Here is a 12333-nt window from a genome sequence, read left to right as displayed (position 1 = left end):
AAAAGAAATAAATTTATAAGAATAAAATAAATAAACTGCATTTCTCTGAAAAAAAAAGAAATACATTAATGAAAGAAAAAGAAACCTTCAATAAAGGTTTTTCATTTTTAAAAGTCAGTTGTTATAAAAGGATTAATAAAGATGCCAAATCTCATAAATCTTATCAAGAAAAAGTAGAAAACTCTTAAATGCTTACAGTCAGAAAAGAATAGAGAGGACAGACAGCAGAAGCAAGAAGAACTACAATCCTGCAGCCTGTGGAACAAAAACCACATTCACAGAAAGATAGACAAGATGAAAAGGCAGAGGGCTATGTACAAGATGAAGGGACAAGATAAAACCCCAGAAAAACAACTAAGTGAAGTGGAGATAGGCAAACTTCCAGAAAATGAATTCAGAATAATGATAGTGAAGATGATCCAGGACCATGGAACAAGAATGGAGGTAAAGATCGAGAAGATGCAAGAAATGTTTAACAAAGACCTAGAAGAATTAAAGAACAAACAAACAGAGATGAACAATACAATAACTGAAATGAAAACTACACTAGAAGGAATCAATAGCAGAATAACTGAAGCAGAAGAACAGATAAGTGACCTGGAAGACAGAAAGGTAGAATTCACTGCTGTGGAACAGAATAAAGAAAAAGGAATGAAAAGAAATGAAGAGAGACTAAGAGACCTCATGGACAACATTAAATGTAACAATATTCACATTATAGGGGTCCCAGAAGGAGAAGAGAGAGAAAAAGGAACAGAGAAAATATTTGAAGAGATTATAGTCAAAAACATCTGGGAAAGGGAATAGCCACCCATGTCCAGGAAGTGCAGCGAGTCCCATACAGGATAAACCCAAGGAGAAACACGCCAGGACACATAGTAATTAAATTGGCAAAAATTAAAGACAAAGAAAATTTATTGAAAGCAGCAAGAGAAAAATTACAAATAACATACAATGGAACTCCCATAAGGTTAACAGCTGATTTCTCAGCAGAAACTCTACAAGCCAGAAGGGAGTGGCATGATAATCTTAAAGTGATGAAAGGGAAGAACCTACAACCCAGGTTACTCTACCCAGCAAGGATCTCATTCAGATTCAATGGAGGAATCAAAAGCTTTACAGACAAGCAACAGCTAAGAGAATTCAGCACCACCAAACCAGCTCTGCAACAAATGCTAAAGGAACTTCTCTAAGTTGGAAACACAAGAGAAGAAAAGGACCTATAAAAACAAACCCAAGCAATTAAGAAAATGGTTATAAGAACATACATATCGATAATTATGTTAAACGGGAATGGGTTAAATGCTCTAACCAAAAGACAACGGCTTGCTGAATGGATACAAAAACAAGACCCATATATATGCTGTCTAGAAGAGACCCACTTCAGACTTAGGGACACATACAGACTGAAAGTCATGGGATGGAAAAAGATATTCCATGCAAATGGAAATCAAAACAAAGCTGGAGTAGCAATACTCATATCAGACAAAATAGACTTTAAAATAAAGAATGTTACAAGAGACAGGGAAGGAAACTACATAATGACCAAGGGATCAATCCAAGAAGAAGATATAACAGTTATAAATATATATGCACCCAACATAGGAGCACCTCAATACATAAGGCAACTGCTAACAGCTATATAAGAGAAAATCGACAGTAACACAATAATAGTGTGGGACTTTATCACCTCAGTTACACCAATGGACAGATCATCCAAAATGAAAATAAATAAGGAAACAGAAGCTTTAAATGACACAATAGACCAGATAGATTTAATTGATATTTATAGGGCATTCCATCCAAAAACAGCAGATTACACTTTCTTCTCAAGTGCACACAGAACATTCTCCAGGATAGATCACATCTTGGGTCACAAATGAAGCCTCAGTAAATTTAAGAAAACTGAAATCATATCAAGCATCTTATCTGACCACAACACTATGAGATTAGAAGTGAATTACAGGGAGAAAAAAACGTAAAAAATAAAAACAGAAGGCAACTAAACAATATGTTATTAAATAACCAAGAGATCACTGAAGAAATCAAAGAGAAAATCAAAAAATACCTAGAGGCAAATGACAAAAAAACACGACGATCCAAAACCTATGGGATGCAGCAAAAGCAGTTCTAAGAGGAAAGTTTGCAGCAGTACAAGCCTACCTCATGAAATAAGAAAAATCTCAAATAAACAATCTAACCTTACAGCTAAAGGAACTAGAGAAAGAAGAACAAACAAAACCCAAAGTTAGCAGAAGGAAATAAATCATAAAGATCAAATAAGAAATAAATGAAATAGAAACAAAGAAAACAATAGCAAAGATCAATAAAACTTAAAGCTGGTTCTTTGAGAAGGTAAACAAAATTGATAAACCATTAGCCAGACTCATCAAGAAAAAAAGGGAGAGGGGGGCTTCCCTGGTGGCGCAGTGGTTGGGAATCTGCCCGCCAATGCAGGGGACACAGGTTCGAGCCCTGGTCTGGGAGGATCCCACATGCCGGGGAGCAACTAGGCCCGTGAGCCACAACTACTGAGCCTGCGTGTCTGGAGCCTGTGCTCCACAACAAGAGAGGCCGGGACAGTGAGAGGCCCGCGCACCGCGATGAAGAGTGGCCCCCGCTCGCCGCAACTAGAGAAAGCCCTCGCACAGAAACGAAGACCCAACACAGCAAAAAAAAAAAAAAAAAAAAAATTAAAAAAAGGGAGAGGACTCAAATCAATAAAATTAGAAATGAAAAGGGAGAATTTACAACAGACACCACAGAAATACAAAGCATCCTAAGAGACTACTGCAAGCAACTCTATGCCAGTAAAATGGACAACCTGGAAGAAATGGACAAATTCTTAGAAAGGTATAACCTTCCAAGACTGAACCAGGTAGAAATAGAAGATATGAACAGACCAATAACCAGTAATGAAATTGCAACTGGGATTAAAAATCTTCCAACAAACAAAAGTCCAGGACTAGATGACTTCATGGGTGAATTCTATCAAACATTTAGAGAAGAGCTAACACCCATCCTTCTCAAACTCTTCCAAAAAATTTCAGAGGAAGGAACACTCCCAAACTCATGCTATGAGGCCACCACAGCCCTGATACTAAAACCAGACAAAGATACTACAAAAAAAGAAAATTACATACCAATATAACCGATGAATATAGATGCAAAAATCCTCAACAAAATACTAGCAAACAGAATCCAACAACACATTAAAAGGATCATACACCATGATCAAGTGGGATTTACCCCAGGGATGCAATGATTCTTCAATATACGCAAATCATTCAATGTGATACACCATATTAACAAATTGAAGAATAAAAACGATATGATCATCTCAATAGATGCAGAAAAAGCTTTTGACAAAATTCAACACACATTATGATAATAACTCTCCAGAAAGTGGGCATAGAGGGAACCTACCTCAACATAATAAAGGTCATATACAACAAACCCACAGCAAACATCATTCTCAATGGTGAAAACCTGAAAGCATTTCCCCTAAGATCAGGAACAAGACAAGGATGTCCACTCTCACCAGTATTATTCAACATAGTTTTGGAAGTCCTAGCCACAGCAATCAGAGAAGAAAAAGAAATAAAAGGAATACAAGTTGGAAAAGAAGAAGTAAAACTGTCACTGTTTGCAGATGACATGATACTATATACAGAGAATCCTAAAAATGCTACCAGAAAACAATTAGAGCTAATCAATAAATTTGGTAAAGCTGAAGGATAGAAAATTAATGCAAACAAATCTCTTGCATTCCTATACACTAATGATGAAAAATCTGAAAAAGAAATTAAGGAAACATTACCACTGCCACAAAAAGAATAAAATATCTAGGAACAAAGCTACCTAGGGAGACAAAATACCTGTATGCAGAAAACTATAAGACACTGATGAAAGAAATTAAATATAATACCAACATGAGGGTCCACCTGCCGATGCAGGTGACACGGGTTCATGCCCCAGTCTGGGAAGATCCCACATGCCACGGAGCGGCTGGGCCCATGAGCCATGGCCACTGAGCCTCTGCATCCAGAGCCTGTGCTCCACAATGGGAGAGGCCACAACAGTGAGAGGCCCACGTACCACAAAAAAACAAAAAAAAATAATAATACCAACAGCTGGAGAGATGTACCATGCTCTTGGATTGGAAGAATCAATATTGTGAAAATGACTATATTACCCAAAGCAATCTACAGATTCAATGCAATCCCAATCAAATTACCATGGCATTTTTGGCAGAAGTAGAACAAAAAATCTTAAAATTTTATGGAGACACAAAATACCCCAAATAGCCAAAGCAGTCTTGAGGGAAAAGAATGGAGCTGGAGGAATGAGACTCCCTGACTTCAGATTATAGTACAAAGCTACAGTAATTAAGACAATATGGTACTGGCACAAAAACAGAAACATAGATCAATGGAACAAGATAGAAAGCCCAGAGACAAACCCACGCACCTATGGTCAACTAATCTATGACAAAAGAGTCAAGGATATACAATGGAGAAAAGACAGTCTCTTCAATAAGTGGTGCTGTGAAAACTGGACAGCTACATGTAAAAGAATTAAATTAGAACACTCCCTAACACCATACACAAAAATAAACTCAAAATGGATTCGAGACCTAAATGTAAGACCAGACGCTATAAATCTCTTAGAGGAAAACATAGGAAGAACACTCTTTGACATAAATCACAGCAAGATCTTTTTTGATCCACCTCCTAGAGTAATGGAAATAAAAACAAAAATAAACAAATGGGACCTAATGAAACTTCAAAGCTTTTGCACAGCAAAGGAAACCATAAACAAGACAAAAAGACAACCCTCAGAATGGTAGAAAATATTTGCAAATGAGTCAATGGACAAAGGATTAATCTCCAAAATATATAAACAGCTCATGCAGCTCAATATTAAAGAAACAAATAACCCAATCCAAAAATGGGCCAAAGATCTAAATAGATGTTTCTCCAAAGAAGACATACAGATTGCCAAGAAGCACACGAAAAGCTGCTGAACATCAATAATTATTAGAGAAATGCAAATCAAAACTACAATGAGGTATCACCTCACACCAGTTAGAATGGGCATCATCAGAAATTCTACAAACAACGAATGCTGGACGGGGTGTGGCAAAAAGAGAACCCTCTTGCGCTGTTGGTGGGAATGTAAATCGATACAGCCACTATGGAGAACACTATAGAGGTTCCTTAAAAAACTAAAAATAGAATTACCTAATGATCCAGCAATCCCACTACTGGACATATACCCAGAGAAAACCATAATTCAAAAAGACACATGCACCCCAATGTTCATTGAAGCTCTATTTACAATAGCCAGGTCATGGAAGCAACCTAAATGCCCATTGACAGATGAATGGATAAAGAAATTGTGGTACATATATACAATGGAATATTACTCAGCCATAAATGGGAACAAAATTGGGTCATTTGTTGAGACATTGATGGATCTAGAGACTCTCATACAGAGTGAGTTAAGTCAGAAAGAGAAAAACAAATATCATATATTAACGCATGTATGTGGAACCTAGAAAAATGGTACAGTTGAACCGGTTTGCAGGGCAGAAGTTGAGACACAGATGTAGAGAACAAACGTATGGACACCAAGGGGAGAAAGCCATGGTGGGGGATGGTGGTGTGATGAATTGGGCGATTGGGATTGACATGTATACACTGATGTGTATAAAATTGATGACTAATAAGAACCTGCTGTATAAAAAAATAAAATTCAAAAATTAAAATTAGAAATAAATGAATAGCTAGTACCACTAGAGTTAATACAAACATTGAAAAGTCATGATGGCTGGAGGAGATGCCAGAGTAGGAGATAACAGTTTTTCCCCCACAAAAAACAACAGTTAGCTGCCCATGAATAAAAATAGCCCTGGGATGGCTCAAGAGTTCAATTAAGAACCTGAAGCAACATGGTAGAGCAAAAAAGGGAGAATAAACACGTATAAAATGTTGGTGGGAGATTTATACAGATGAGACATCTGGAGATAGCTAGGAACAAGGAAGGGTGGGGTTATCAGGATCAGCCACACAGAGGATGTCCAGTGGTCTGCTCTGTGGGGTCCCTTGCAACTGTGCTACTCAGTACCTCAGCCCCCCAGCCCCCATGACAGCCACTGACCCTGCAGATTTTACAAAGGACTCCATAGTTTTCATCCGTGCACACCCCAGTGCCTCACTCCACAGAGGAAACAGGCAACTCCCACCACTGAGGTAAGTAAAATCCTTCACTGACACAGAGCATCCAGAGAAAAAGAAGCTGTGTGCAGCTCTCCAAACACACATAAGAGGGAGCTTCTGTGATGTCACCCAAGGACCAGCGCCACCAACCCTCCAACCCCATGCACACCCTGAGCCCCCAAACCATGGCTGCTCCATGTACTCTTGAATTCCAGACCCTGGCTCTGTGGTCATTCTAGACGTGGCCACACACCTGATCCTAGCTCCATGGCTGCTCCATGAGCACCTACACCACAACCAAAGGAACCACCACTCTAGTGAGTGCATACATGCCCCAAACCCTAGAGCCACAGTCATTCTTCATAAGCCCATGTCCTAGACCCTGGCTCCATGACTCTGTGAGTGCTGACACTTAGGGCATTGGAGCTACCACTGCAGCAAGTGCACCCATGCCCTGGACCATGGAACCACTGTACATACGTGTGTGCCTGCCTCACAAGTACCTGCAACTCTCACACAATTACCAACACAGCAGCTGAGGCACAGGTGCCACTGCTTCCCCAAACTCTGGAGTGGTGGTGTCTCTATGTGCACCTGAGCTTTGGATGTTGGTTTTGTGGCCATTCCATGGGCACTTGGACATCAGATAACAGTACCACCATGAGCACACCTGCAAGTCAGACCTGACATCAAGAGGGTTCAGTTTCGTTACAACTTCCCCTTTGGGGAAAAAATCAGGAGTACAACCACAGCCTTCACGACTGCAGACACCCACAGCCTTTGTTGTTGAGCACCCCTTCATTCTTTGTTCACATTGACCTTAGCTGATGGAGCTGCATGGAGACTATGCCTCTGCACTCTCCCTGGAGTCAGAGCCACACACCCAGCCTGGGTCCTTACACCCACCTGTAGGTGAAGGTCTCTTCCCACTGATATCAATCTATAAAGTCTAGAAGAGATGACTCCTCCAACAAATGTGGAAACATCAGTACAAGGTACGAGAACCATGAAAGATCAACGAAGCATAACACCACCCAAGAACACAGTAGTTTTCTAGTAACTAGCCACAAAGAAACGGAGATCTATGGGATTAGTGGGAAACAATTCAGGGGGCCAATATATTCACTATGGGCATACCAGAAGGAACAGAAATCTTATTTAAAGGAATAATAGCTGAAAACTTCTGAAATCTGGGGAGAGATATGGACACCCAGGTACTTGAAGCTTAAAGGTCCTCAAACAGTTTCAAAGCCAAGGAGGTCTTCACAAGAGACACATTATAATCAAACTGTCAAAACTCAAAGGCATAGAGAGAATTTTGAAAGCAGCAAGAAACTTGTCACATATATACATAACTCATTTTATTGTGCTTTGCTTTATTGAGCTTTGTAAATATTGAGTTATTTATAAATTGAAGGTTTGTGATGACCCTGTGTCAATCAAGTCTATTGGCATCATTTTTCCAGAATTTGATCACTTCATGTCTCTGTGTCACATTTTGGCAATTCTTGCAATAGTTCAAACTTTTTCATTATTGTTATGGCGATCCATGATCAGTAAACTTTTAAAAAAATTTTATTGTAGTATAGTTGATTTACAATGTTGTGTTAATTTCTGCTTTACAGAAAGGTGACTCTATTATACATATATGTATTAGTTTTCATATTATTTTCCATTATGGTTTATCACAGGATATTGAATATATTTCCCTGTGCTATACAGTAGGACCTTGTTGTTTATTCATCCTACATATAATAATTTGCATATGTTAATCCCAAACTCTCAATCCATCATCGCCCTCCCCCCCTACCCCTTGACAACCACAAGTCTGTTCTCTATGTCTGTGAGTCTGTTTCATAGATAGGTTCATTTGTGTCATATTTTAGATTCTACATATAAGTGATATCATGTGATATTTGCCTTTCTCTGTCTGACTTCGCTTAGTGTCATAATCTCTAGCTCCCTCCATGTTGCTGCAAGTGGCATTATTTCATTCTTTTTTATGGCTGAGTAATATTCTTTTGTATATATACCACATCTTCTTTATGTTATCAGTGATCTTTGATGTTACTACTATGACTTGCTGAAGGCTAAGATGATAGCACTTTTTAATAATAAATTTTAATTAAAGTATGTACTTTTATTTAGAAATAATGCTATTGTGCACTTAATAGACTACAGTATAGTTCAAACATAACTTTTATATGTACTGGGAAACCAACTGTGACTCATTTTATTACAATATCCACTTTATTGAGGTAGTCCAGAACCGAATCTGCAATATCTCCAAGGTATGCCTGTCCAAGAGAACTCCCATAAGGTTGTCAGTAGATTTCTCAGCAGAAACCTTGCAGGCCAGGAGAAAATGAGATTATATATTCAAAGCATTGAAAGAAAAAACCTCAAACCAAGAATACTTCACCCCACAAACTGTCCTTCAGAAAAGAAGGTGAAATAAAGACATTTCCAGTCAAGCAAAAGCTAAGAGGAGTTTATCACCTTTAGATCTGCATTACAAGAAATACTAAAGGGAGTTCTTAAGGCTGAAATGAAAGATGCTAATAAGTAACATCAAAACTAATGAAAATAAAAACTCACTGGTAAACTTTATTATATAGACAAATTCACAATACTCTAATATTGTAATTGTGGTCAGTAAAATCACATTTAACTCTAGTACAGAAGCTAAAAGACAAAAGTATTAAAAATAACTATAACTATAATAATTTGTTAATAGACATACAATATAAAAATGTAAATCGTGATATCAAAAACATAAGATGGGGGATTAAAAGGATAAAGTTTTTTGTTATGCATTTGAAATTATGTTATATCAAATTAAAACCAGGGCTAGAAAAACATTAAAGTGGTAAAGATAAATTTTAATAATAATAATAAATTAAATTTTAAAAAGCCTGTTGCTCTAGGAGTACAGAGAGACTCCAGTACATAACTGGGGTCAATTTTGAATACAACCAAAACAAGTGGGGACTATAGCCAAGAAACAAGTTGAGGGGTCATCGGTGGATGTAAAATCACAAAGAGGAGACATCAAGTCTGGGGAGATTCTGGCTGAGCTGACTTAACAGAGTCCTTATTAGAAGAACACCATAGTGATCAGATATCATGTAGGGTGATAGAGGAATGAGGAATTTGATCAGATATCAAGGGTAGGGAATTCTCCATAAAATGACTTAGCTGGACTCTTGCTGAAACTGGATTCTACAAGGAAGTACATGAATGGGACTCGTTGGGAAGAGGGTTCAGGGGAGGCTGACTAAACTGGTCAAGCAAAAAATCTTTGTCAGTCTTCCCTCTTATTCAAAAGAAGAGGGAGTCTTCTTTATTCTGAACAACGTAAGTCCATTTCTCATTTGGTTGCTTTTGTTCTTACAGAGCCAGCTGAAACATCTGTTGAGACTTGGTGATGGTTACCATTTGCTGTACTGTGTGACTCACAAGACATTTAATGAGTGGGATAGCCATTTAATGAGTGGGATAGAGACAAAGATTAGAGGCTGAATCAATCTGTATTCCCACATTTGTAGAGCTTCAGGGATACGTCAGAAGAAGTCCTAGGACACTTTGACCTTTCTGGTTGTGTCAGCACAAGGGCAGTGATGCCATGGATTTCTTCTTTTGCCTCTCAGAACTTCCTGGTTATGGCAAAGATGTCAGACAAGTTGCCTGGGTCAAAGGTGCCTCCTTCTGTAGCCAAAACAACATGCTGGACATCTGGTACTTGGTGATCATAGATTCAAGCCACTGGAGATGCTGTCCAAGGAAAAGGTAAATTGCTTCAGCAATGAGTAAATGATTTTGTGCTGAGTCAGTTAGGAGATGGATTTCTAGGGATGGTACCCAAAAGGTGGCAAAACTTTCCCCAAGAGCAGTGAATCCAGTTCTTTAGCTGTTTTCCCCCACGTACGTTGCCTCCTCAGTAATCAAGACCATCTACAGGAGACCTGTGATATACTTGACACTTCTTTTGCTCCTACAGTGAGAGCAAGGTGAACCAGAAGGAGAGGGTGATTGTTTTAGAGATAGTCCAAGAAGGGAGGAAAATTGTGGGGAGCTGAGTGGAGAAAGATATTAGTAAGATTGGCAAAGTAGTATGATCCAGTCCAGTTGGCCCATAACAGCCAATAAGCTTGGGTTCCACAGACAAAATTATAATCATTGGGAGTTAGCCAAGCATCATAGATACAGTTATCTGATGGCTAAGGGTGACCATATAATGCAGATTGTGAGGGTGGAGAAAGGATTTGTCAGAGATGGTCTATATGTGGTTGGCTTGGGTCCAAGAGACTTGGCTGGGAGGGGCAGTGGGGACATTTCCATTCATATGAGGGATATCCAGGGAACCCATAGCAGCTTGGGGATTTTATGCTGGAATTAGTGAGAGCTAGGTAAGTGTCAAGACAAATGTCCTTCCCCAGAAAGAGGCTGGTGGTAAAATTACTATGGAAACAGACATGACCATTGCAAGGATAGACTAGTGTAAGTACAGTAGTTTTCTCAAGATGGGTAATTGTCTCGTTTAAGACAGTGGAGAAAAAAGGAGGAAGGGTTATAGCAAAATAGGTGTCCTGATTGATCAAGGGGATCTGGGAAATTCTGGAGGCAAGGAAAGGGAAGAAAAGGCACACAGCACTGACAGTACGTGGTGTTACAGGAAATGGTGATCAGTTTGACCCTCGCTTATCAAGGATCTGTGAGTGAAATGGTCTTCCTGAGAATAGGGGAAAAAGGAGGAGTAGGAACTCATAAAGTTAGGAACGAAAAATGAAGGTGAAAACTAATCTCAGGTGAGGAAAATCATAGTGAAGGTGAGGAGTTATTGTGGCAAGGTTCTCTAGGCAGATGCTAAGGATAAAAATTCAGGGGATTAAAATCATTAAGGGAATCACATGGTTCTTTCTGCATCATCTTGAGTGGACACTGAGTACCTTGTGACATCATTGACTTGTTCAGTTGTTCTTGGGGCAGCTGCCGGCTTCTGGAGGCTCTTGACAGAACTCCAGAGTTTGAGGTCTTCAGTTAGAATACTTCTCCAGTTTGAACAGCTCTTCTATTTCTTTACTTGTGAAACATGAACCCAGGGTTGAGCACCCTGTAATTTGACAGCAGTGTCCACAATGAATAAAACTGTATAAGATCTGGGTTCAAGATAAGTTCTCTGATGGTAGTGTTTCCAGAAAACCAGATTGCCTACTTGTAAATCATGTAAGCGTTGTTCAGGAAGTTCTAAAGGGAAGGCAGGGTTGGCTTGGTGATTATAAGGTTGCGTATATTTTATTAACCCTTGGCAGTATCTAAGGATGTCAGATTAAATTAAGTTAGAATGCTCCACTAGCCAGGATGAGTAAGGTATCCTCATGAGGCAAGAAGGTCAGGGTGAGGCCAAAGGACAGCCTCTTCATGCACAGGCATTAGGCAGAAGGCAAAGCCACCTCTTTGTTTTGCATTTAATGAGGCCATGACACATGGAGAAATGGCATCTAAAACAAATTTTGTAGCACCTGAGCAAAAAACTCTACATGAAAACCGTCGAACATGCATAAATAAAAATGCAGAGGTTGTTGATAATTGTGTGAAAGAGAAAGCAACCCACCACAGCCTCCTCATTCTTGTGGGTGGGAGGATTTCCCAGCCTGACACATGGACAGAGGGGGTCTCAAGTCATCCTCTAGTAACCTTGGCTACACTGTAATACCATGATAATATCATTAGCATTGCAGTTTTACCCTCCACCCTTGTGAGTTTCACTTAGGTACTCACAGGAAAGATTCAGAAAAGTGCCTGGTGGAAGCCCACATAAGGAACTTCAGCTGGCATAATCATAGGAGAGGGAAAAGGGGAGTCACCCTCATCTACACCCTGGAAGATTAGCCCCATATTAATAACCTAAACTGCCCCTATAGCGTGCTCCTCACTCGCAAGGATGCCCACACTCTTCTTCTCTGAGCGTGTAAATTTGCTTCTGCCCTAAATAAACTGCTTCTTTCTGTGCTCTCCCACACGTACTGTGCATCTTATAAACTCTGCCTGCTTTACAATCTTGCTCTCTTTGTGGAATTCATTCTTCAAAGAAGACAAAGACAGGTCATCT

This window comes from Hyperoodon ampullatus (genome assembly GCF_949752795.1).
Source record: "Hyperoodon ampullatus genome assembly, chromosome: 3".
NCBI classification, from domain to species: Eukaryota; Metazoa; Chordata; class Mammalia; order Artiodactyla; family Ziphiidae; genus Hyperoodon; species Hyperoodon ampullatus.
The sequence above is the reverse complement of the archived record's forward strand: the minus strand, read 5'-3'. Positions refer to the sequence as shown.